At 41.6% G+C, this 26,768-nt stretch overlaps 1 protein-coding gene across 1 annotated transcript in view; it reads right to left on the reverse strand.

Moving 5' to 3' along the window:
- DAAM2 (dishevelled associated activator of morphogenesis 2) overlaps positions 1-24,850 on the reverse strand; it is a 147,943-nt gene extending 123,093 nt beyond the window's left edge. Inside the window, exon 1 of the mRNA XM_050894758.1 lies at positions 24,804-24,850. The gene's annotated coding sequence lies outside the window, so the exon portion shown is untranslated. The remainder of the gene's footprint in view (positions 1-24,803) is intronic.
- Between the last annotated feature and the right edge of the window lie 1,918 nt (positions 24,851-26,768).

The following is a 26,768-nucleotide window of genomic DNA, read 5'->3' on the forward strand; positions in this document are numbered from 1 at the left end:
GATCTGTGCAGTCCACAGAGAGCTGCATATTTTGCCCTTTTAAGGGACTTGTTGTTTGACAGCTCAGGGGCTTATTTGTGTTATATTTTTTTTTAAGGACTTCACTTTTTCACTTAATCTGCAGAATAAGCCATATCCTTAGAGAGTAAATAATTAAAGCCTGTTGTGAAGCCCAGCTCCCTGGGCATGGGGCAGGGGAGCAGGGAGGGAGGCGGCAGGTGAACCAAACTGCAGGATGCTGTATCAGCAGCAACACAGCTGAGCTTTGTCATCAGAGCAACTGCTGCCCTAACCTGCCCCACAATGCTTTGGTCTGTTTGCTTGCCAGAACAAGGCTGCTTTGAGCTCTCATAGAGACTAAGTAGCTGTGCCAGGAAAAGCACCTTTAGGACAGCAGTTACATAGTGGGACTTAACATACTGCACACAGCCAGAAGCTCTCCAGGGACTTTTTGTGTAGAAATCGGCACGCTCGCTTAAGAAAAAACTAAGAGACAAACAACAAAAAAAAAAACCCCAAACCACCCAAACCTCCACCCTTGTGGCACTATGTGCTTGGCAGAAATCACCTGCCCTACTTTGTGCTGGGATTAATTTATCTAGCACCTTCTCTTATGCACTGGAGGGGCATCAGCTGCAGCTCTCATGCAGCTGAAAGGAAAGTGAGCTGGTACCAAGCACTGTCTTCTGGCGTGCCCACTTTGCTCTCCATGCCTACTCTGCAAGGGGTGGTATGTCTCAGCAGGACTCATTAAGGCAGGGTGATGCCGGCTTCAAAAGCACATTCATAAGAACACTGGGTTCTCACTAGGAGATGCCAAAGGTCAAGTTAACTCTAGAACCGGTCTCTGACACTGGTTCAGTCAGCAAACCCAAAATGGCCTCAAATCTAGCACAATGATGTGCACAGCAACCTCTGTTTCCTCCCAGTGGTGGAGACTTAAGAGATTCAGTTCTTAAAAGATTTCACAAGAGAGCCTCAGAAGTTGAACTTATCCACCACAGACCGTCTTCTCAGGGACTACTCTCAGTGCAATGCCCTTTATGGTAATCTGGTCATGAACGAGGTTAGAACCCATTAGTTTGACAAAACTTTGTTTTGGAGGGAACTCAAATCAATGAGACAAACCTGATTTACATACAGTATAACTACATTTGCATCAATTCAGTTGTAACCACATTCTGGCCCACTGTCTAGAGTTGGTGAGGCCATTCCTCACCAACTGTCAAAGGACCAGCATTCTCTGGGGCATGGACAATGAATCCTCCCGAGAAAAATTGGCTGAGATATTGAAGTGATAGAACCATAACACCTTCCTTTATGAGCTCAGGTCAAGACTTTGGTACGCACTCCTCCAAAAGAGGTACCTTACCAGGAAATGAGTACTACGTGAATGGATGTGAAGGCCAACATTTTGTACAGGGTAAGTACTGCCCTGGTCAGGGCACCACAGGTTGTCCTGTACTGACAGTTCATCACTCAGCTTTCATCTAAAGCAGGTTCACCTAAGAGGTGAACAGTCAGTCTCCAGGCCTTCTTCATCCATAATGCTGAAAAATACATATGCTAGTGCTTGTTCCTGTGGTGTTTTTACAAAATCAGCATTCATTCCTTGGGATCCATACTTGAGAAACTCAGCAAAGCTACTAAGCTCTTACTACTCTGCAAAAGCATGCAGAGCTCACATGAACAGTAACCTTATACTGCCTCACTTTCACAAAGCATCATTCCATTGCACAACTCATACTCTTAACACTGGCATTTTCCAGGTCCGTCTATATAACCATCTGTGTCCATGTAGGACACAGAGGGGTAAAATGGCACTTTTGTATTGCTACAACACTGTAAATGTAGATAGGTGAGGTGTCTAGATGCTTTTAAAATAAGAACAATTGAGGACGGCTAAAGAGGAATCCAGCACAGGTATTTTAGAATTGAATCAATGAATGAATGAATTATATTTCTAAGTGGGAGCACTATCTTTTTAAAGATTAAGCCTGCCAGTCACCGGATGCTAAGGGGCATTTACTTAAGTTGCACTGTTTATGCTATTTAAGAACTAATTGCAACTCCGTGATTTTTGCTGGCGGACATAGTTTTAAACAAAATAAACATTTTCTAATAGCCTCCAAATTAATAATCTTTTCCTTTTCTTTCTCTCTCTTTTGCCTTTTCTTTGTCAAGAGCCAAATCTAAGGAAAATGTGCTTCCAAAGGATGGGGTGGGGGAGAGGGGGAGGCAACAAAGGAGATGAAGAAAAGAACACCTTTAATTTTTCTGAGTGGTAATTGATAACAAAGCTGTCATAAAAATTTATGAAAATAACAGAAGGCGGGGTTTTTATTCTAATAAAAGCTCTATTGCCTTTCAACTTCTTGCAAGTAAAGTGACTGTAAAAATGAAACATGTCCAATTACCTGTTTCTATATATACCTCCAGTGAGAATCAATGGGAAATCTCTCTCTGGAGGGAATCCCACTATTACACATAACTCCCTCCCACAGCTCTTCTCGGTTGTACTGTTTTACCCTTTTTGCACAACACAAACAAGTTGCCATCATTTCAACAGCTAACCGCACACCCGCTCCTCATAGTGATCCCCCTCCTGCTTCCCAGCCCCCTCTGTGGTTCGGCTCAGGTCAGGAGTCACAGTCTGGAACTTTGCCCAAAGTCTAATTATAACAACGTCCTCTTCCTCTGACAGGGTGTACGTGTTCATTTCTAAACCATTTGGCCCAGTGACCAAACATAATTAAGCTAATGCAATTTTTCCAAGTCTTATCAGAAGGTTTAGCCACATGGAATGGGATCCATGCTAACTGCACATGAGGATCCTCTTTCAATTGCAGGTTCTAAATTGTTTCTTCAGTCTCACTCTTTTCTTCATTCTCATCTCAGAAATTATAATTTTCATGCAAACATATCCTAAATAAGCAACGTTCCACAAACAGTAAGACACCTGAAAACTGCTATGCCAGCAGCTCTGCTGTGCAAGAGAGCTGATTATCATAGTTTTTAGCTCACTGTCCTGTCCTTCACCACAGTGAACAGCCAGAGCACAACTGTAACTAAGATAGAGAAAATTACTTTTGTATCGTCACCTTTGGAAAAACAGAAGAAAGAGAGAGAACTCTGTGTGTTAACTAAACACACACAGTCCTGCAAAACCAGTTTGCGACATAAGAAAGCATTAATGGAAACCACTGATGAACTCGCTTCCAGAGCTGAATCTCCACTGATCATCAACAGACACAATGTCGGTGGATATAGCCACAGCTCTCACCTGAGTGGGAAGCATGGGACTAAACGTATGATGCAGAATCACTGTCCACACTGGTTTATGCTAACAGCAGAGGAAACAAAGTAAATCACTTTCATTTTCCCGTAAGTCTGTATCTTTCTCTATGGCAGGATAAAACATATAAATGTGATGTAATATCACAGAAGTAGAAAGAAATCTGAATTTGGACTGGTTTGGAACATAACCCAACTCACCCTCCACCCCCAAATCCAAGTTAAATCTCTATGTTATTCAACTATTAAATAATAAACCACCAGAACTTCATGGTATTATAATAGCTGCCTTCATTGTCACTTACTGATGATGAAATGGAGAAAACAAGCACCATGCTCAAAATTGTCATTATATATACATTGGGTAAAGCTAAAGAGCTCCACACTGATCCTATGCTCAGTTCCCTGGACCACGTTGCTTCTCCAGTACACAGATGGTGAAACTATTAGCTTCACGGCATGTTCCAATTACCACGGGAATTTTCCATGCATGTCACATGTAACGTGACAGATGTCAGATGCATTATAAGGCAATTGCAGCATAGGGGATGGGGAAAGGGAGCAGGCAAGCAATCCATTTGTTGCATCTGCAGTAGTAACCCAACTCTTTTGGTTTGGATTTGTCACCATACTAAGGAGTTTCTTGGTCTCCAGGGCACAAAACAGCAACAAAATAACCAACTAGTTAAAATCCACAAAGTTAAAACCTTTCTTTCAGGAAGGAGGGTAGTCCTTCCTGAAGAGCGCACCTGCCTACTATGTTGGACAGGAAGGCATCAGACCCAAGACGGATCAAGAGATCACAGGAAAGAAAATCCTGGAAAACAAGCAGGGTCTTGTGCAGCAATGGCCACTCAGTCCCGGTGAGCCATGGCCCACACTTAACAGTTCCACCAGAGGAGAGAGCTCAGCTCAAAACACACTGTGCGTTTTGAAGCCAGTTCGTGGATTTTCCCTCCCACAACACATCAAAACAAGGGTGCAGATCTCAAGGTGGTATAAGGACTTCACAAGCCAGCCCAGGCACTCAGCTCCAGTCTGTTTTACACACCATACCATCAAAACTGAGATGGTTGAGAATCTCAAAGCATTTCACAGACCTAGAGATTGTCTCCTGCTATATACATAGTATGATATATTATTAATACTTCATGTAATTTTTAATTTTTTAAAATTTATTTGCCTAGGAAATATGTCCTGAGATAAGAGAAAAGGCAAGGGCTATTTGAAGACTGTCAGGTGTAACTACATCCATGAACCTACTTAATGCAACGTGTCTGTCAAAAATCTGTTTATTTTTAATACTTTAAGGATGCCCAGGATGTGCTGGATGACTAATGACCACTAATGTTAGTCTGTTAATGCCCACAAATCCAATATCTCTCACCTGATACCAGCTTATCAACACAAAAAAAGCTAAAGAACTGTAAGAGGCCTTTCCTTTCTGAAAGATTAATTTACAAAACTTTCTCTGTCTTCACCTGGGAATGAGGGGAAAAACTCTACTAAAAACCAAATAAAACCAAAAACCAAAACAACAAAAGAAAACAGAAAAAAAAAAAAGATACCAGCAGGTTCCTCATGTTCCTCCCAATCCATTTATCTATCCAAACTGTATTCATAGAAAAACAATTTAAAAAGAACAGTCAAATCAAGATTCAAAATACAAAGTGGACAAAGCAGCAAAGCAGTTAGAGTTAGTATCATAAATCCGGCTAGTAATCATCTGTTATTTCTTTACACCTTTTTTTCCACCTTTTAATCAAGTACAGATTATTCATCTTCTATACCTGACTGAGCTGACCAAACAATCCAGTCATTCTTTTACATGCTAAGAAGTTATTTTATTTTCACAAATGTATTAGTTTACTATAACTCTGACTCCACACAAAAATTTGCAGGGTCAAAACTGATCTGTCCTCCTGGACACCAAAAGCTGAGTCTTTATTCTAATCTTGCAGCTCATTTAGATGCAAGTAAATCTGCACATCTTTAACATTTCTGAATGGCGATGTGACCACCGCAGCTTAAACTGCAAACAAAACAAGTAAAATTCACAACTTAAGTGTTTATCCAGAATACATACACCCTTCATCTTCTCAGTATCTAAGCATACAAGATATTTGGCTAAGAGGGGAGGCAGAGATGTCCTACTAAACAGCAACTTTGGAGGCAGGAATACATTTTGCTTAGTGCTTATTTTACCACAGGTTCCCATCCTAATTTATCAATTCCACACTTAGGCAAGCTTGCCAACAATTCAAACCACCATGGTGGTGGATCCAATGGGATTGCATACCCCCTAAATATAAGCATCCTTTCTAGTTTGAGTGCAGTAGTCTGGAGTCCTGTCTTTCTTTCCTTGTCCCCTCCCTGTTATTACTTCCAAGTTTTCTAGTGTTGCAGCACTGCAGTTTCCGTAACATCTACAGATACCCTCCACTTCCTTCTCAATCAGAAAGTCTGGACTGTTAACAAGATCAATTTTCCTGTCTTCCTCACCATGTACCACATTTGTTCCATTCACATACCTCACTAAAGATTACCCCTTTCCCTTCTATTAAGGAAAAAAAAAAAAAGTTTCTCCTTCAGGCAGGGAAGAACAACACTTTCCAGTTCCAGCCTTAGTTCTCTCTTTCCTTCTTTTCTATCAGCTTTGGTTTTATTCTTTACTTTTTTTTCCACTGTTCCATTGCAATATCCTCACTTTCTTTCATGACATCTCTTAGACTTGGAATGGCTTCTAGTAGCCACTTCCTATGCCTCAAACTGCAAAACTCCTCTCTTTTTTTAAGCAGATATTAAAGAGAAAAAAAAAATTCCAAAGAGACAGCTACTGCACGACACAAGCTGTAAAGACTGCACCACACTTTGTGTATGTTTTATTTTTGTTGTATTATATTCCACCAGTATATTTTATTTTTGTGCTATTGTACTCCATTGTCCTAGCTGTGGCACTGAGATTGTAGGTTCTCAAGCGTAGGGTCTTAGTCACCTGCTTAAATTAGTTTTTGTACAGTGCCGAGTAGACTTATGGTACTATACAAATAGTAATAAAAACAGTAGGTCAGCAAAAAGTAATCACCTGGCTAGAATCTGGCCAGGCCATGACGGTTCACACCCTAGCAATGATGCTGCTGCTGCTGCAGAGGCAGCATTTAGCAGTGTCCACAAATCCAGTGTGGATAAATTTACGCTTTATGAAATAATGAAATTTATGCAATGATTTTCCTTACCACAGCATTAGCTTCACTAGATGGGTCGGTTTGTTATGTCATTGTTCTTCGAATTGCTGTTATTCTAGGAGCCTGTGGGAAATGCACTACATAAAAGCAAACATGGCGAAAAAATTCCACAAACCCCACAGATGCCACCCCAGGACCCAATCATAACTGAGGATAAGACCATCCAGCAGTAAGTCTTTTCAAACGCTCTCTACAATCCCCAGATTTTACTCTTGAAAGAATCCGGGTGATAAAAATGTTATTTTTAGGACTTGGCAAGAATATACTGTAATCTCCGGGCCATGAATTCAGGACAAGACTACAATCCAAGTTGTGTCCGTGCTACACAATAGAGCGGGTCTGAACTGCCTTTTCTGCAAGCTACAGATCTAGACAGCAGAGTCTGGGTTAGACTCTTAACTTTCTTTACTTTCTTTTGGTGGTGGGTACAACACTGTGATGCAATTTCACAGGAGAGTGCGCCTTGGAAGCTGGAGTGTGAGATGAAGCCTTTATTCAATATAAGAATCCATAGACTGAAGATGAAATAGATCATGATGACATTAGTCAAGCAGACATACACATTGACAGCCAAAAACCAGCACGTTGCTCCTTTAGTTCCAATGCAGAAGACTATTTTCCTCTACAGGAGCATGAAGTCCCGTGCCTTTTACAGGTCTTATGGTATGAAATGCCTTTAATGTCATTGGTTTGAAACTGGCCCTAATCAGTAATGTCTGTCAGTTCTATCCATAAGACCAGCTCCCAAGGATAAGACATCCAAACCCCAGAGCCAAGTCTTTGATCACCTCAAGAAAGAAGCCAAGGATAGAGTGATCTGGAGAACAAGCTGTCCCACTCAACCCTCTATGCCAAAAGACCAGGAATACTGGTAGGGCAGATTAGTACTAAAGCTTGGTCTAGGGACTTGAAATCTCTCCAATATTACTGTTGGGAAGAGTGGGGTTTAGTTACAAGGGATGTCAATCCAGTTTCCCAGTAGCACTAAGAACTGCCACGTTCAGAAGAATGAACACACAAAACCCCATTACTAAGAGCGTCCCTGTCTTGTTTGAGTCATTGTAATTTTTCCATTCTGTCATTGCCCAATTATTTCCAGACATGATGTAACTATTTTGCCAGGGGATTTGGGAGTCAAAATGTTGCTCTTGTTGTCATCATTATCCCGGGTGCCTGAATTTTCCAGACAAAATTAGCAGCTGATGGCATTAGAGTGCCTCTGTTGAGAGAGAAATGATCTGTAAGAACTACCAGTGTGCTCTAAGAAAAACAAACAAATGGTAAAGGTCCAATTACATCTTCCCAAACTCCAGCTCATTTCCATGTGAAATGCTGTTTTCTTATTCAGACAATTAGTAAAGGAATGTTTCATCTGTTGTTCGATGTCATCACCGCATATAAAAATTGATTTCCATTCTAACACTGCATTCAGGGCCACTACAGGACATTAAAGCTCAACTTGACTGGAAATATGCCTTGGTTATAACCACTGGAAACTAGCCGCAGATGTAGGTGTACAAGTGCTGTCTTCACTATTGACAGGCAAATCAATGACCTGCACTGGTAAAATTTTCCTGAAGCTCTCTCATTGGAAAAAGCAACTCAGCCTTTATAGCAAATGGGTATAACTGGGGAAAACCCCAACACAGACAATATTTGGACTTTTACATGTTTTTCATGGATGGCATTGAATCTGTTCAAAACTAATGTTCATCAATGCCATCTGGGAAAGCCAGGTTCCAGGCTGCAGATCTGCCACTTTCCTACTTAGAGCCCCAGCCAAAGTACAGTATAATTCTACATGTTATTGCAAACCTGTAAATAATAAAGACGGTGGTTCTCAGTTCAGTTCCATATACTGAAAAGCCACTGATGGGGATGATAGTTAAAAGGCTTCTTTAGTGATTCACTAAATGGAAGAAACAGTCAGTAGATGCATCACAAAGGGAACAGGTCTTGAGATTTTGATGCTCTCTCCATCTTCGAGATGGTTTCCATAGGCCAAGGCACAGACAAGGTCTAAGTGTCATTGATTTTATATACCTATTTTTTAAGCTACTCAGATTCCAGAGTTGTCAATTTGGCACCAAAAATAAATTCAATCTAGAAAATGAAGTTAAGAAAAGGTCATATACAGCATTTTAGTCCAGCATTTTTATTTTTGTTCAACATTCTGACAAGGGATACTCTGGGTTCAATGCCCTGAAACCTCAACATTACGCAAGTAGGTTTGAACTCCAAGCCAGCAGCTTGGTGAAACTGTTGAACTTTTAACCTAACATGTCTTCATGAAGAATGGATATTTGGAAAGAGTTCTGCTCAAGGATTTTGGGTTGTTTTCTGTGTGTATTTTTAAGTAGCATCCAGATAAAATATATTTTCTGGCTGCTGTAATATTTACAGAGGGAGACTTTACACCAACACTGAAAGCTGGTTTCAGAGCCGTGACTTACTGCTTTAGGTTTTGGGGCTGTTAAGTGTTTCATGGCATTAGGGTGAATAAGGCCTCATCTATATTTAGGTCAAATTCCGCAGAGCTGATGGTCTGAGTGACACAGGTAGTGATCAATTATGACGGTCTGAAAAGAAAGCGCTACCGAAAACCAGCCACCTTCCTTGCATGGTCAGTGGGTGCTTTTGGCCAACAGCAGTATGTTGCAAAGAGTGCAGTAAAAGGAGGGACAGGGAGAAACCCCCTAAAATACCCGAATGTGAGCATCTTCTCTACAATGTGATGCATATCCATATGGTCTAGTGCATATGGTACATGAGGGTGTGGTGCCTGTGCCAATTGCTACCCTCTCTATTCCACTGCCTTCTCCGGGCTGCCGATAGCTAGTTCTAGTCTTCTGGATTCTCATGGCAAGAGGTCATGTCCACGTCAAGGCCCTTTACTGTTCATGATTAAAAAAAGTTTAAGTACTGAAGTATATCTAGGGAAGATTTCCTAGAACGGTAACTGACCAACAAACTGTTCTTCCCCAAGGACAGGTAATTTGCTTAAATGTATGCTCAGATACCCAAAGAAAACTGCAGAGAAGCTGCATAGAGCGGATGTTTGGGTAGTCATCTCTGGACTTCTAAGTATCTACAGCCAGTCAATAGCCTGCCTGAAAACACAGCAAGTTATTTCAGCTTCTGAGCCCAAGCTGCTTGCATCTTGTTGACAAAGATTTGAGCACACTCCACAGAAAACCAGACTGCAGTATAAAATTCCCTCAGCTCCCCACCACAGCTGCACACGACAGGAAAAAAAAACCCAACAAAAAACCCAACCCTGCTTCTAAACAGCCACTTGATCTGGGTATACAGTCCTTAGACATGATTCAAAAAGAAGGCCCATTGTATACAGATAGAACAGAAGTCTACCCTCCATTAGAGAAGGAACATCTTCTTTATCCCCTTAGGGCTGCAAACATTATTATTATATCCAGTAATGTATGTCTTTGCAGAACATGTGCCAATATCACTGCTTGTTGTCTCTAGTTCCATACAGCACTGACTTATTTGACAGATTGTACAGGGTTTTATCCAAATCATCACCTGCTGCAGTTTGTTTTGTCTCACCCTTTGGAAGCATATTTAAAACTTACTTAAATCATTAATTTTTCTTGCATCTTACATCTTAAATTTATGGATGGAATACATACAAATAAAGACAGTAAGCAGTCGTACATTGGCTCCTACAACAAATTCAGGTCTTGGCTCTGCTGCCCTGGTCAGGCAAGGACATTTATAAGAGAAATACCTATTATGCAATAATATCTCCCACTGCAAGAAAGACTGAAATTGCTGTTATCCCCATTTTCTACTTGCTGTAAAGAAGAAACAGCCAACCAGTACCAAAATCTTTCCAGTAACAAGAAGCAGCAGCAGCATTTGACCCTCTCCCTGCCCAGAAACCCATTTGAATAAGGAAGCACTCTCAATTTTCACACAACACTTTCACCTACCTCCCAGCAAAATATGTGGGAACTGCAAAATGTCAGAAGCTCTGAAACATCAAGACCAACTATGTATTTGGACTGGATGGCAAATCCAAGCAGAAATACATTATATGTAACCCAACAATTTGCATGCAAGCTGCCAGCCTATCATTAATTTTTTAACTATTGGCTGGTGGACCAGTAAATATGAGATGAAAATGGCACTAACACTACTGAATCCACATGTTTTACTTTTTTTTCCCCCCATAGTTGTTCATATTACAAGCAAAGGGTCCACATGCTACAGTCGTGCCTGGCAATGCCTAAAACAGAAAATTGTACAGAGAAGTGGCTCCATCTCCAAATCTCTGAAAAGAAGATAAACTAGCAGATGTATAATGCAAACACTGAGCCCACACCACTGAGACACTCTTCAGGGTGACCTCTTCCCTAGTGCTTGTTCTGTCCGTACCCTAACATCAGTCAAACGCAGCCTGTAAGAAGCATGGCTACTGCCCAGGAAATGTTCTTAGCGCTGGGTTTGCAGTGTTATCAGCTATTAATCACAAAAAGCTCCACTGGGATAACCCCAGAATTAAACATATTAAGCAACGCAAGCCTAGAGAGGGGAGTCGGTGTGGGAAGTAGCTTTAAGGAACGTTATTTTGTTTCCAAGAAAAAAATGGTTCTTTAGACAGGAGCGAGTCCACAAGGTCTTAGAATATCCTGTTCATGCTGAGATTTCAAACACAGGCAAAAATTTTCTACATTTTTAAGAGGTCATGCATGATAAGGAAACAATTCATCTCCTACAGGGCCTACTAATAGCAGCACTAACTCTCCTTAATTCCCAGAGCACATTTCATATCCATATCAATATTGCAGGACACATTTCCAGCATCTACTGGAATACTCCTACAGTATGAGTTTCTCTCCATTTAAATTGCAACAGTACGACTACATGGCAAACAGTTCTCAATCATCAAATCCCAGCATGATGACCACCAAGTCACCTATTTCCCAGAAAGCTGCTCATAGTAGAAATGCCCTCCAAGGAAGTGATTTTCACAGCACCTCAGAAACCTCCGTGCGAAAGAGGGTGAAACATAACATTGCCCAAATGAAAAAAACAAACAAAACAACAACAACAACCCAAACTTTATGTCGTGGTTTAACCCCAGTCAGCAACTAAGCGCCACGCAGCCGTTTCCCCCTCCCCCTCCCAGTGGGGTGAGGAGGAGGAAAGGAAAAAAAAAAAAAAAAGTAAAACTTGTGGGTTGAGATAAGAACAGTTTAATAACTAAAGTAAAATATAATACTAACAAGAGTAATAATGAAATATAATAATAATTGTAATGAAAAGGAATATAACAAAAAAAGGAAGGGGGGGGAGGGGGGCACCAGTGATGCACAACGCAGTTGCTCACCACCCGCTGACCGATGCCCAGTTAGTTCCTGAGCCGTGATCCGCGCCTCCCGGCCAACTCCCCCCTGTTTATATACTGGGCATGACGTTCCATGGTATGGAATACCCCTTTGGCTAGTTCAGGTCAGCTGCCCTGGCTATGCTCCCTCCCAGCTTCTTGCACACCTGCTTGCTGGCAGAGCATGGGAAACTGAAAAGTCCTTGTCTTAAGATAAGCACTACTTAGCAACAACTAAAACATCAGAGTGTTATCAACATCATTCTCACACTAAATCCAAAACACAGCACTGTACCAGCTACTAAAAAGAAAGTTAACTCTGTCCCAGCCGAAACCAGGACACTTTAGTACTGGGACTGGATCCACCTTGAGAAGCAGTTTTGTCTCGTTCATTTAATAGAGAGAAACCAACACTGACAATATCTTGGAAATGAGATCTCTCTGCCCCTTCTAACCAACCACTCAGGACCAAAGAAAGCATTTCTCTAAGTTGGAAGCAGTGTCTCTAAGGACCAAAATTTGAGCTTGAGTTACTAAATAACTGAATAGAGGGAAATCACTTATCACGGGAAATGGAGCAAAGGGCAAAAGGAAAGATCAGTTTTCTAGCTGGAAGGATGCTGTGCTCTGTGGGAGTACTATAGCTAGTCTCATGCTGTGGAAGGACCTTGGTGTGGAAGTAATGTCAGTGGGTCAACCAGCCAATAGTTTAGTCAAGAAAATAAATTTATGCCTTTGTATTCAGTTCTTCAAATATTTAGGCTGTGGTCACTCCAGAGGAAATCTCTTTCTTATCAGATACTAAGGGTCTTATATTCTGTAAAGCGAATTATTTCAGACCTTTGCCAGGGAATCCTCCAAAAATCATATTTATGTAGGCAAAGTCAGCAGAAAAAGGGGAAAAAAAAAAAAAGAAAAAAAAAGCTTTTTATCCTTCTCTTCAGAAAGATATTGGAAGATATACTCAAAATTCTGTTCATCTTATCAAGGTAGTAATTTCAGGGTGAACATACTATTGGAATTAGGTTACAGAGACTTTATAAGAGCCTTTCATTCCTCAGATGAGTGAACAACCTACATTCCCTATATAATTTCCTCTTCATGGGTATAACAGACTCCTATTAATTCCAATGGAAACGTATAACCTCGTAGAACAAGAGACCGACTCTTCCAAACAGAACTCAGACTCTGTTCATTTCTGGTGAAATGTCCCTCACTGGAATTGTGACAGGTGGGCACCTGAGATTTTTTTTTTTCTTCTAGTCCCCCAAATATTTCATTTTCTCCAAAGGCCTTTTGAGCTAATTTTAGCAAAGTCAAAGTAGAGCATCCAAATCATCCTTTCCTGACTCCTGGAGAATGCATTCCACGTCATATACAAACTTCAGTAGGGGCCAGTATGAACACCTCTTTTTAACTGCATTCACTCATGCAATTTCTATCATTAAAAAAGAGAAAGAAAATCCGATGGTGCTATAAGCAGAGTTGACAGAGAAACTTTCTTGTTTTAATAATTGAGATTTAAAATGAATGGTTAGATTGAAGATAAAACACCTTTTCATTTGGGCTGTAAAACTGTTTTCTTCACTCCAAGAAGTGAGCAATGCAGTGAGGCAGAAAGCTAAATCTAAATTGGAGGTAATACCTCACACTGGAACAAGAAAGCGTACATGTACTTGGTTAGTGTTGCACAGACTCTGGCCAGGCTAGATGTACTCAAAAAAGGTTTAGTTTTCAACCTTAATCCTAGCTCTGTGAAAGTGTCTGATTACAAATTCAGAAAAGCAACATATGCTGTATGTCAGTAGTAGTTTTATGCTTCAGCTACACTTCCACGCTTCCCCTTAAACCTTCCTTGCCCAGGAATACTCTTCCATGCTGCTTGTAACAGCTCAACCAGCTTGCCTCAAATTAGAAAGAAAGCGAGGGCAGAGTCATCATTGCTTCTGACACCACTAAGCAGAAGCTGCTCTCAAGCTGTGCAGAAAGTCAAAGCTTCCCTTTCTCTCTGGGCCCTGAGCAGAGCCTCTGCACCTTCACCAGCCAGTGCTAGAGTGCAGAGTTGTGCATCATGGACTGCACTGCAACAGCCTTCAGCTTTCTCCTTCCTGCGCCCCGAAGACCACCGCCAGCCAAAACCTAGATGTAGTTTTGCTCACTGTTCCTCCTCACCTGCAGATTTTTCATTGCGTCACAGAGCAGCAGTAGATAAGCATCACTCACTCTGGAGAGGATAACTTAACACAAGACATACAGGGGAAAGTGACTTTAGATGCAGACCTTTTACCCCACTGACTGAAGAACTTGTTGGGATATGCTAGTGTTCTGCATGTCTCTTAGTTGGTTTCAAAGGAACATTTTATGTTCTTTTCTTACTTCTATTTGCAGATTCTCTTCACCAGCTATAGCTTTGGAGCCCATCAAACAAAATGTTTCTCACCTGCCTACCACTTCTGAGACAACCCCATGGAAGTAAGCTAATGCCAGCACACTGACTTTCCGGAGCTGCTCAACAACCACATAAGCTGTTCAGCATCAGCCATCCACAAATAACATACGTGCATTAACCCAAGGCACTGTCAGACAGTTGGTGAATAGTAAAAAAAGTCCTCCTGTTCTGCTGGTCAGTTAAGCTCCCACAAGTAATTCGTGAATAAACATATTAAAAATGGATAACAGGTTTGGCTGGTAGAACATATACTTTAAGCTCAACTATTGAAATACGAGTTAAAATTCTAAGCTTCTTTCACTGCTTTGGTCATATATCCCTGGTTTTCAGTGTGAGGTGTTTCTACAGAGTAAATGTTTCCAGGCTCACAAAACCAAACACACAGACCCCAATGCAGTTCTAAAAGAGAAAACCAGACAACTTTCATGCAAGTCTTCCTTCCTTTCCTATTTGAAAATAATGAAACAGCCTCAGTCCAGACTTCTGCCCCCTCTTTCAAACGCCACTGAGTGCCATTGTAGCAAATACTCCACCTTATTTCAAGCTCTCCGTCCCTTCTAAATAAAGCAAAAGTAAAAAGATTTGCAACCCGTCTCAGAAATAATCTGCTAGAAGGAATTCCTTCCACCGGCTTTATTAGAACATTGAGAGCACAGGTTTTTGCAACATCTCTTTCCTATCTTCTTCCAGCCAAGGAAGTACTTCAGTAAGGAGATTTAAAGATAGAGGGCCTAAAACAAAGCTTTACTATGGTCCACATAGATATATCTATCTCATTTCCTTGTTCTTATTCCCACCACCAGACAGACCCAAAAGCCCACAATGTTTTGATAAACACACCAAAAGTAGCTGGGGACGTAAGTTTGAAAACATGTACAGCAAGTTTATTTTATGCCGGTTTGTTTTATGGCTCTCCTCCAACATTTTGGATGCACAGCGCCACTAGGGTCACAGTGCTAAAATTTTCCTTAAACAAGTCCCACTCGAAGGTCCAGGCCTCTTTTTCTCTCTCCATACCACCTGCATCCAATACTCCTGAAAGAAAATGGAATCTATCCAGTGCAGAAAAGAATAATGATGTGTATGTACATCCCTCTGTACTGAGTCCTCTCCTAGCTTGGCCGTGCTATGCCACACCTTTCTTCATCAACCCAGTTTCCCAAGCACTATGTGGGGATGGCATCTGTACAAAGCTGCAAAGGTGACTAACCGCTTTGGCTCATCAGATCCAAAAGTTGGTGGGGATGCAACTTCAGAGTTTTGAAGCTAGCTCAGCAGAATAGCTGGAGCATCTTGGTCCCCTCAAAGCCCGAGTGAGACGAGACAAAGGTCAGGGTTCTCTCAAGTATTACATCCCACAATGGCTTTACACACACAGAGTCCCATCTCACAAGGCTCCAGTGCCCCATTTTATGCTTCAATCCATATTTTTCCATTAAGAGGACATCAGAATCCCAAACCACACATTTTATTCTGTCCATCTCTGAAAGGTAGAAAAAGTTACAAGTCCACATTATTTTACCAGGCAGTAGAGGCTAATCTATATGAAATACATGGAAGAAAAGAAAAAAAAAAAAAAAAATGGTTGAAGGGAATACAAAAAATGAAGACATTGCCTTCAGCCTCACTGAAGAAAATTTATATGTCTTTCTCAAGGAACGATGCTTCTTTTAGGCACTTATAAGGAGAGTTTTCTTTCTTTGCAAGAGAGTTTTCTGTCTTTGCAAACACTGCAGTGTAAAACAAACAATTCCCAGATTAACAAGAAAGATCTGACAGGTTTTCTTTAACAGGCAGACTGAACAACTCTTGGAGCAGGTAGCGGTGGGGTGAGCCATGACGCACCTTTCATTCAGAAGTTGATAAACTAGTTCTGAGCAACTGGTAGAGGGAGAGAAAAAGAGAGAAAGAAAAGGAAAGCGTGAAATGACGAGTCAAAACATCCCCTTTAAGAAAAAGGTCTAGTTTTGGTCTGCAAGGGGGACTAAAGAGGACATTTAGAAGCAACATGTACTACCAAGAATCTTTTCCAGGGAAGGCCCAACTTCCTGGCCCCAGAAGCCACATGCCGAAAACTTTCACATGGTCAAAAGCCAAAAGACACACACCACACACCTTGTGGAGCTGAGGAAAGGGAAAGCGCTAGGAAGTGGTTCACAGGCTGGATATAACAATAAATCCTCATGACTCCTGCTGCTGCTTTTGAGATAAGGCTGGGCCAGGCAGGTAGCCAGCTCTTCAGAAAATGCTGCAATATTGATCTCAGCAGTTGAGGTTGGAAGGGGCCTCTTGAGACTGTCTAGTCCAACCCCCTTGCTCAAGCAGGGTCAGCTAGGACAAGTTGCCCAGGACCGTGTCAATTTGGGTTTTGACTACTTCCAAGGATGGAGTCACAACTTCTCTGGGCAACCTGTACCAGCGTTCAGCCACCCTCATAGTGAAAAAGTTTCTTGTGTTCAGATGGAATTCCCTGTGCTTCAATTTATGCTCATTGCCTCTTGTCCTGTCACTGTGCACCACTGAAAAGAGTGCACCTTTCTTAAACAAAGAGTCAAATTTCTCAAAAGTCCTCTTACCAGCAAAGTCCCTGCTCTATGTAAGCATTTAGGGGACTTACTTCTGCGTACAGATCTAGATTGGTTGCATGGCTAGAGAATATTGCAGAAATTCTCTCTTGAGCCAACATCTGCTAATGGCAGACAAGAACAAGCTGCAGAAAAAAGATCCATGCATTGAAGAGGTATGGTAGAAATAAAAACACTAGTACGTTTTCCTATAAATCAAACTCATTATAGGTTCTCACACCATGAAAATTCACAGACAGGGTGTCAATCAGCCAAAAAAAGACTCCTCATATTTGTAGAAGGTGAGTCTTCACAGATTGTTACTCCACTGCATTAGGCATCTACTCCATCCTCTCAAAACCAAATTTTGTCATTAACATTAAAAGTTGTGATTCCTCAAACAATTTAATAGCAATAGAAACAGTCTTCAAGCTCTTGACTGGTAATGCTTATCAAACTTTGATAATGACAAAACTGTCATTAACATTAAAAGCTGTGATTCCCCAGAGGATTTAACAAATGGAGGCAGGCTTAAAGAAAAGCTCTTGACTGGTAACGCTTATCAAACTACTGTTTCCCAGTTCTAGTACCATCCACAGCATAGACACTGTCCCTGCATTAACACAGGCAGCCACAGTGACAAACACAATGGATTTGTACCTCTACTGGTTCCCATACCAGGTAAGGTAAGACCATTGCTATTACACTGGCTTGCTCCAAGACATTCCCTAGACATGCTAGTCTACAGTCTCATGACTTCATTGCTTGGGAATAAGTCTTTGTAACTGGAGATGATCCAAACTAAAAAAACCCCTTGGGTTTGGATTTGAATTCTCCAGAAGTTTAGGGCTTTGCAGAATTGTTCCCTTTGTATGCCTCAGCTGCTTGCACTGAAGTCAGTGGATGTTTGACCACTGATTTCTGTGGGAACAGGATGGGATTTTAGCCACAGCAGGACTGCTAACCACTACCATCTAGTATTTGCCCTTCAGGAGCTTTTCAGGTCAAATGCTTAGAAAGTAGTTGAATTCAGTTTTTGTAAGCAAAACCCCAGAAAAACCCTTTCCCAGAGGTCAAGCCCTGTTCCCTGAGGCTTGGGTGCAAGCTTTCTGGCAGGACTTCTCCTGAGCCTGTTGTGTGGAAGATAAGGAATCTGAATGATTTCCTGCTCAGCAGCATGTAGCTCCCCAAACATCTGACAGTTTATGTACTAGGGATTGTCTCCACAGAAACCTGGCTAGAGACACCATGATGCTGAAAATGACAGCGTTCCAGCAGCAAGCAGCTCATCTTCACTCCCTCACACTCTCCATCCTGTATTACTTTCTAACTTTATTCTCTTGCCTGTGGTTCTCCCAAAGCACACCAGGTACTGCAAACCTCCTCCCAACCAGGTCTGAAGGAAAGGGTATTAATTCCCACACCAATGCTGTAGATAAAGCCGCTCCCCATGGGATCCTGAAATCAAACACACTCTCCCATTCACCAAAACATCACGTGCCAAGTGAGCGTACACTTGGCCCTGACTTGCCACCTTCCTGCACTGCATACATTATCTATCAGATAAGCCTCCGATAGAGCCCTTGGGTGACGTCTTTTTCATAACCTTTTCAAAATCAGAAGGGCTCCCCCTCAAGACAGCTCGATTTTTATCTCTGAAGACATAAAAGACAGGTAAAAAACAAAAGCAACCCTCACATTTCAGGTTATCCTAAAATAGGGCTGCATGCACCCCTATGCCAGAAAAACAGTGTAGCTCCCAAGGACTACAAGCCAGGTGTTCTCTCTCTTCAGGCAATCCTCTACCATGCAGCTGCTTGGTCTCTTCAGGACACTCGCCTGCTAGACTACACCCAGGAGATGCTGTAAGATCCCTTCCAACAAAATTGCCCAGGCTCCCTTGGGGCCAGGCGTATCACATGCAGTAGCTGAGTTTATCCAGCCATGTCCAAGTTGTAGCCTCATGGAATTAGTCCCTGAAGAGTAAGAAGGATTTGGTACAACACAGTTCTAAAGGCTTACCTGAAATGATGCCTGCAAAGACAGCTAACCTGACCTCTCCAAGTTATATGTGGCTCTTCAGGGCATTCATTCAAAACAGGGATTAATTGAAGAGAACATCTCAATTAGTTGATGCTTTTTCCATTCAACTGCATGCCATAAAAGGAACATTTTACTATTTAGAGGAAATGCAGGAAATCCTTTCTCTAAATGCATTGATCTTATCAGTCTGCCCTGCAGCCTAGCCTTCTTCACCACTGTCGTTTACAAGAAGAGAATTATACACATAATCTGCAAACTTCACTTGCCATGCGTGTACAAGACACACCTGAATTTCAATAATTAGAATTTAATTTTAAAGAGAGTTTGGCCCTTGCCATCAAGAGCAGATTTTCACAAAACTATCCAGCTTCCATTTCAGTGCAAAACAGGAGGCAAATTTCCAAAAAGAGTGCAGCTTATTGAACAGAACTGGTCAAAAGGAGAAAGAACTGTCTTGAAAAAGAAAAAAATCATTTGGAAGAGAAGCAAGCTATTTTAGTGTTGGGAATTCTATAGACGCCTTTCGAGATTTTTTTTTTTTTTAAAGGAAAAAGAAAAAACAAAGACATTTCCCCTTTCACCAATATCTCTTCCCCTTCTACTGAACATGAAGGAAATAAATAGAATAAAGAAAAGAATTTAGAAAATTCTATCACCATTGATTGCATAGCATTCAGCAGCATAAAAAAAAGGGAAGAAGGAAATAGTTACAAATAAATACATGTTTCTGGTGTGATTTATCACAAATTTTGAAATATCCAACTCTCTTAAGAATGTGGAAACATTTGGGAAACTCTATGTTTTCTTCAAAATTTGGCAATTCTGAGAACAGACCTTTTCATGGGAAAATCTTAATGGAAAAATTTGCATGAGACATACTGAGCTCTTTCGAAAGTCTGACCACCAGTGTCAGTAAGGGAGATGAACGCTTACCAAGATCTAGTCCGTCTTCTCAGAATAGTCACTCAAACAGCCAAGTGATTATCCTCTCCAACTTCAACACCTGTAGGCTATTACCAGCTGCGCTCCTTCAGCAACAGCAATCATTTAGCTGCTAGTTTGGTCAGGAATATGGAGTTCTACTTTACCCCTGAGCTGCCTCATCCACTCTGAGCAGTATAGTACAACAGTAGGAGACAGAATAAACAAGAGCCACTAGGCTAGTTGCCTTATGCCATAATGCGCAGGGGGAAAAGTAACAGAAGATCTCCATCTGACTTGCTGGACAAGTGTGTGAAGCACAGATAGCAACTCAGCAGTCAAGGATCCCTTCTTTTGCTGAGCAATTTTGAATGGTACAATGCTTGGGGGAAAAAAAAAAAGTTAAAAAAAATCATAAATACAAATACATATGAATGCCCTATTTCAATCATTGCCAAAGGGACAGCAGAGCAGGAATGTCCAGCTGTGTCCACAACCTGATAGGCTGCCTTTTAGATCTGCTCAAACCTTCTCACTTTTCAATTCCCATTTTAAAAAAACAAGCAAAACAAAAAAGAAACATCCCACAATTTTAAGGCACATGCGGAAGGTACTGCAGATTGGACCATAGCAAACTAAGTGGCACCGTGCAGTGATAAGAAGATAAAAGCAATGCAGGAGGGTATTTCCACGTGTTAGCTGGGTAACAAGTGAATACAGGCTGGAAGCATAAAGGATGTGAAAGAAGGTAATGTAAAACTCTGGCCTCAGGTTTATTTGGCTTCCACTGGCCTCAGTGAGACTTACACTCACAAATCTGATAGACAATCTTATGAACTATAAAGCTGAAAGGGTTGTACCAATCAGCTAGTCTGACCTCATGCATAGCAAAAGCCACAGGATTGCCATAAATTAATTCCTGCCTGAAGTAGAATATAACTTTTCAATAGGCATCTCATTTGATTTAAAGATTTCCAGCAGTAGAAAATCTACCACAACACTCAGTAAACTGTCTCTCACTTTAGAAATTTGTGCTTCACCTGCCAAGTTTCAATTCCCAGAGCCTGGGTCCTGACTTACTTTTCCTAGATTGAAGAACGCTATTGCCAAATGTTCTCTGTATAGCTAATTATATAAATGGTGATCAACAAGTCACCTTTTAAGCACCTCTATAAATAATTACAGGATAAGCTTTTGAGTCTCATCCATCAATACCCAGGATTAATCAATGTTAAATTCTGTAACCTTCCATTTACTACCTCTGCAGCAGTCTGTCACATGTACAACAGTCGTTTGAAAAACAGCTAGCTCTTGGATCGAAAGAGTTATTCAAGCTTAAAACAGAAGAAGTTATGTCTCATGGCAACCTGGCAAGACACAAGGATATCACAATACAGGTATGAAGAGAATGATGGTCTGCTTAAGATCATACAGCAAGTAAGTGGCAGAGCCCAGAGTAATGCCAGTTAATTCTGATTTTAAATCCTGGTCCTTGTTCACAATGCCATCTTCCCGCACGACACAAGACAGAAGCTACTCTAAAAACAAAACAAAAAACCACATCCTGGAATCTCTCCAGATTTAGAGCAAGGTTTTTGAGCTATTTGCATGCAACTGAAAGTAATATAGAAAAAAATCTTGGGATCTGCATAATAGTATCCTTCCTGATTATTTTGAGGCATAGAAAACATACCAAGCAAATGAAACTCTGAGGCCTGCACCCACAGCAGGCCCACTCACAGATTCTTGTTCTTTTGCAACTTCAGAGGTGCTTGGCAAGACCAGTTTCAGCAGCCTACTGAGGCTTTACTATCGATTTGATTTCTAAGAACTAAGTAGTCAACAAATTCTCTTAGTTCCAACTGTAAGTCTGTCCCACAAATTCCAGTTTGCTAATATAAACATAATTAAAAAAAAACAACTTTAAAAACAAAATATTTGAAAGTCAGTTTCCCTTCTTTACTAGCTGCCAAGAGCAGAGTTCAGGGCTCTGTGCTTCTCGAGTTGATGAAATCATTAACACCTACAGCAGCGTCAGGAATGTAACTCTGCCCTCAGGACTTGGTAAGTAATAAGAAACCGGTGTCAGTTTCACCTTTAAAAGCCAGTTCCAAGTAATAAATTTCCAATTTCAGATCTGGATGGAAACCCAGCCCAAGCAGCATAGCAGAGGCACAATTCAGAGCACTTTGTTCAAAAGGTATCAAACTGGCAACGATGCCAGCAGGATGCTTGCGAAAACAGTCAGAAGATGCCTACCATAAAATTATGCCTTGCTGCAGAATGCATCCAGCAGAGCGTGTGGAGAGTTACTACAAAAAACAGTGCACAACACTCACAGCACAGAAAACTTGATTCATTTTCTCTTTAGCCAGTCCTTTTCTTGGTACAGACGCCAGACCAAGACTTAGGGAGACCTTGTGTAGCAACATCAGGCAGCAGTCAGCCAGTCTGGAAGCTAGAGAGCCAGTGTGAATTACAGGGTCTGTATGCATTTAGCAACTTCAATAAAGGACCCCCTTTATATTCATTACAACACAGTTCTGTCTTTGCTACTACAAGGGGTACTACAAAGGAGGCATTAGCAGCTGCTCCTTGGAAGAGTCAAGGTCTTCTAGTAGGATAAAAGTGGGGTGCAACCCTCTTTCCAGCAATGTGAGTCTCAAGTGCCCCACAGCACGTGGTGATAGCTTTGTTGTGGTTCATCTCCCTGTTCTCCAAAGACAGCACAGCAGGCACCATCCTATGCAAGTTGTATATGCCCCTTTCCATTTCATGGGGGAGGGAGACATGACTGGAATTTCAACAGTATTCTCATGCCATTAATTTATTTAGGTCTGCCTAAGAGAAGCACAGCTGGCTTTCTAGTACATCAAACCACTTAAACCATACTTCCTTGACTGTGCTACCTCCCATCCATGCCCTCTGGGCTTTACGGCTGGAGCAAGAGATGATACGTGGCCCCCTCTCTGCTATTTTCGTGTTCCTCAGCTGAATTCACTCTTGCGTTATAAGGCACCGGGGAAAATAAATACCACAGTGATAAGCTGCCATTTATTCTGTACACATTTCAAGCTCAAGGCAAACTCTCTCTATATCTTTCATCCCATCAGGATGGGATGCACAGAGCATCCTAACACGCCAAATGTCCTGCAAGTTGCTGTGTACACCAATGCACTTCCTTTGACACTAGTGCTATGTTTTGTTCCTCCCTGTAAACATATGTCAGATACCCTTCCTGAAAACACTCCCTCTGACACGTGGTCCAGTGCACTGCTGGTACCATATGCCAATCCTCCTGTAAAATTCACTTCCTTGTGTCCTACCAATAGCCCAAGAGTCCAGGATTCTCAGTCATTTCCTGTCCCTTGGATTAGCATCCAACGATGTCCTGTTTACATTTCAGGGCTGTGGTGGAAATAAACACCATAATGTCAGGACATTCCATCAGCAGGATTCCAGCGCAACCACGCTGGGCTGCGAGCAGGACACTGAACCAAGTATGGTCTGACTTTTTATTTTATCTTCTTTCCTCCTCCTTATACTTCCATTACCTAACCGAAATACCAGAGGACGCCTTCTAGTGAGTCAGTCCATGCAAGTAGTGAACACACTGGAAGGGTCTTTACAATTGCGAAGTTACTAAATCAAGTGAATTAGCAAGTAAGCAAATAAAGACAAGAAGCAAGGAAGGGGTACTGGATCACAAAAAGGATTTTATTTCTTTAGTAAACAGAATTTCAAAGCAACATAATCATCCCTCCATCCAGCAGATAACAAAACTGAGGCATGGACAAGGCAAAGCCATTTCCTGGTTAGATGGTTGTAAGGACTAAATTCTGCTGTCAACTACGGTAGCAGTAAAACTAAAGATAAGTCAAAATTAATTAATTTCAATTATTCTTAATTATATTTCACCTACTTAAATAGCAATACTTGAATAATCAGAGGAGACATCACAAATGCATCTGCTATTAAATCTCAGCCAAGAGAGATTTCTTTTTATTTAAGTAGGTTATAAAATTTCCAGACTAGAAAACAGCCTGTTAGCAAATAGGCTGTCCTGTGGTATGATTAAAAACTCTCTATTTCTCACCCCAGCAATGTACAAACAAATGCTGTCTTCTCTATTCCAATCAGAATATTAAATGTAAATATTATGAAGAAGGATCTCTCGAGACACACAAACTGGATGGCTACCAAGGACAGGCTGAATGCTCTGAAAGCGACATTTTCTATGATGCACTGGATCTCTCAGAATCAGAGAAAACAAAGAAGGGAAAGATATACCAAGATTGTATATTCTATTTGTCCCAGTGCAAAAACATTGTGCTGGACAATATTTTGTTGAGTGGTCAGTTCAATCTAGATTTCAAGTGGCCATTTTATGCACAGTAGAGCTACTGTACAGGTATTGATCCTTGAGGGAATAAACCGGAAACCAGAAGATTGTGCCATTGGAACGAATGCTTGCTGTTTGGGATTGAATTGGCATGGAAATGGCTCCCTAGCGCTTGTGTAAGATTCTCATCTCCAAGTTGCAACCCAGACTAGAGCTGTCTTTAAGAGAGTTTTGTACAATGCTTTAGTCCCACAGGTATCTCATTTACTAAAAGTGATAACCCTGAAGACTATCTGGAAACTCCAGCAAGTGTGATGAGAGCTGCAGTCTGCCCCCTAAATAAAGCAAGGGAGAGAAGACCTGTGCCCCAGGCTTGCAGTGGTCTCCTTCCCCAATTCTAGGTGTCAGTTATTAGCCACTGTTCATCAAGTGGACTAGACCTGCCAGATGCCTCGATATGACAAGGACAGCTTTGAGAATCTGCCTCAGGTGCCACAATGCCACGCAGAACATTTTCTGTTCTGTGAAATTTGTTCCAGAAGAAACGTATGGAAGCCTAAGCCTCACCACATTTAGACCATGATGCAAGACTCACCTCTTTGTCCAAAGCATAGTGTGAACTGTAGACTCAGAACCCCCTGGTGCTTTTCCATGAGCTGTATTTTTCTTTCTCCCTGTCCCTGAAGTTTACAAGCACATTGTTGGAGGCAGGTAGGGAGTACTGGTGCTTTTGCTCCCCCTATTTGGGAAGCCGTTGATTTAAACCATGTGCACACAGTGAAGTCTCAACAAGGACATTATAAATGCATGTAACGATGTGACGGCTGCTGGCAATCAATGGAAAAAAAAAAGGGGGAGGAGGAGTTTACAGGGTCTTGGGCCAGCTCCTAATGGACAAGCTTCCACATCACAAAACCAAACACTGCAGCTGCCACTAATCACATCAATCAGCCGTCTCCCCAGAACAGCCAAGCAGCAAATGGACAGACACTGACTGAGCTGTTCTCTCCCAATGTGCTTCCGCAGGACTCTGGAGTGCACTGGCAAGACAGGGTGTGAGCAAATTTGATGTATATTGCCCACGCTTTGCCTGCCACTTTAGCATCTTTAACAAATACTACACTAACTTTAAAAATAATCAGTGGGCCCAAGTTAAAAATAAAGTGCAAGCTGGCTTCCATGAGAAAGCGACCGAGCCAATGCCATTTATAGTAATTCGACATGTCACTGAATAGCATCATTTTTATAAATACACTGAAAGCCGGACATGAAATAACTGGTTAACAGCTCCCTAATCACAAGGGCTTCCTCTGCTACACATTTTTCCTATTTATCCAATGGCTTCTGTTTTATATCTAGTTTGCTAATGGAAAGAGGGGAAGGGGGAGGGGGGGAAATTGGCCTAAACTGATCCAGCAGATGCACAGAGCTGGGGCCTCAAACACTGGCTTCTTTTCTGCAGCCACCAAAGGGCGGTGGGAGAGAGACATTTCAGCAAAATTCTTTCTCTGCAGCAACTACCGCAGAAACACATTTCCCTCTGTTTGGAGCCACTCAAAATAACTGCAGCTCAAATGCCAGAAGAATATTTTGTGCTTCCTGCATTCACAAGGAGAAAGAGACGGGAAAATACTGAAGAAAGTTCCTAGTATGGCGGTCTCAAAACAGCAGTAGAAGGCTTCAAAAAAAAGTGCACTCTCATAAAGAAAGCAAAACAAAACTAGCCCCAAAATATTTGTTCTTTAATGGTCCCAAAGTGTTTTACAACCATGCAGAGGAAATACGTTATTTTATAAGACTGCTCATCTTCTAGGCCAATACAGACCATTCAGATTTTTAGAACACCTCTCTATACCCAATTCCTCACAACTGCCAGGAATCCCTTTGCAAGCGTGACTGCATGCAGCACAAGCAGCTATTGTCATTTCTGCACGTACCAAAATAAGTAAACAAAACTTCCTCAAGTATGTTGACTTCTGTGTCTGCACTGCTTAGAAGGTAGGATGCCGAAGCACATTGGAGCCTGTGCACTTCCATGGTGGACACCCTGCCTTGTGTCACTGAATGGAAGCGGGCAGAGGATGGGAGGAGGCTTCACACTGTCATGAGACCAGGAAAAAGGCAAGGGATTCACCATCTACTCAAAAGTGCATCCATCTTTGCTCTGTTCACTTTGATTTTAAGCTGCTCGATAAGAACTCAATGTTTTTAATCTACAAAGGTGGAGGAGTGGGTCACTGTACATGCAAGCAGAATGTGATTGCGAGAGTTGTCCAAACTCAAGTTGGTACCTGAGGCAAGAAGCGAACACCTACCTTGTGTTCTTTGCCCACAAGGCCCTTAGCTCCAGTAAATAAAGTTTCACTGTCTCCCCTGTATCTCTACTGCAGTATTAGCCCCAGAAATAGGCATGTAAACCTCCTATGCTAACCAAGCTGTAAGCATATTCACATCAAAACTATGCCTATGTTACTGAGTCCTCATAGTCCACTGTCAGCATCTAAAGAGACACAGTTTTCTGTGTTGTGATGACTTATACTCATTTCCCAGTCAATTGTCA

This window comes from Gymnogyps californianus, chromosome 3 (assembly GCF_018139145.2).
Source record: "Gymnogyps californianus isolate 813 chromosome 3, ASM1813914v2, whole genome shotgun sequence".
NCBI lineage: Eukaryota > Metazoa > Chordata > Aves > Accipitriformes > Cathartidae > Gymnogyps > Gymnogyps californianus.